Source organism: Micropterus dolomieu, unplaced genomic scaffold (assembly GCF_021292245.1).
Source record: "Micropterus dolomieu isolate WLL.071019.BEF.003 ecotype Adirondacks unplaced genomic scaffold, ASM2129224v1 contig_6123, whole genome shotgun sequence".
Lineage (NCBI taxonomy): Eukaryota > Metazoa > Chordata > Actinopteri > Centrarchiformes > Centrarchidae > Micropterus > Micropterus dolomieu.
Window position 1 is genome coordinate 2248 of NW_025735112.1, and position 1039 is coordinate 3286.

Genomic DNA, 1039 nt, shown 5'->3' on the forward strand with positions numbered 1-1039 from the left:
AGCCAGTCTTCTTAGTTGATTTAGTTTAATTGTCACATCACCCTTACTTTGTTTGAATGACCTGTTTGGGTCATTGGGACCGGGATGTAGGGTGCTGCTCCTTTAAGGACGTTGATTCTGTGGGCTCATGGGATCGCGGAAGAAGAGGCGCTGTAAAAAAAAAAAAAAAAAAAAAACTGAACCGAACCGAACTGACCGAGAAAGCAACGTTGATGCTCATTTGCAGACTTTCTTATGTTCTACAACAATTACAGCTAAACACTTAATCTGAACTATATGTTCCCAGCGTGGTAAGTCAAATGTTGTTGTTATAAGTATATTGATAAAAGCACTATGTAGATCGCCATTCGCGATTAGCGCCTAAACGCCTAATGCTATTAGTTTGTTAGTTTGGATTGACATTTTAGTTTAAATTGCTTATTTAAACATATATGCAATATGTGTAGCATTTACAAGGTTTAATAGGAGTTTGTAATACAGCGACTGTTTAAAAATCTGTATTGATAGTTTTATTACACACATGTGATAATATTTAATGCCTACATAGTCTACCACGTGTGATATTTGCATTGTACGGAATATCTTTGATTTATAATGTTTATCATCTAAGCTGATGTTATGTTGTAGAAAACTTATTTGGGAAAGTGATACATTACTGGAAACTAAAGGTGAATTATTTGTATTTACAGTTTGACCGCGCGCACACACTTATGTGTACATTGTGAGTTCTGCACAAGTGGAATAAAGAAAAGAGAAAACACAAAATCCAAGTTAATGTTATCATTTATGGGTAACATTAAAGTCAAACACGAGGAGTTAAGAAGATTAATGACAACATGGACCAAGATTCAGAAACAAGTGTTACTCCTGATCAACAACAAAGATGTCTCAAGCGTCAACGTGGAAGTGCAAAGGCTGCAGTGACACGCTTGATGACACAGATTACAACTTCTATGAACTGTAACCAACCCAAAGAAGTGGAGATGAAACTTCCTGCTTTGGATGAGGCGGTTATGCGTTTTAATGAGATTCATGACAT

General features: G+C 36.2%; 1 long non-coding RNA gene across 1 annotated transcript; it reads left to right on the forward strand.

Annotated features, from left to right (window-relative positions):
• Positions 1 to 232: 232 nt before the first annotated feature.
• On the forward strand, positions 233 to 765 carry LOC123964902. Its single transcript, XR_006823565.1, has 2 exons — positions 233 to 290; positions 690 to 765. It is a non-coding gene; the product is annotated as an uncharacterized LOC123964902 (long non-coding RNA).
• Positions 766 to 1039: the final 274 nt, after the last annotated feature.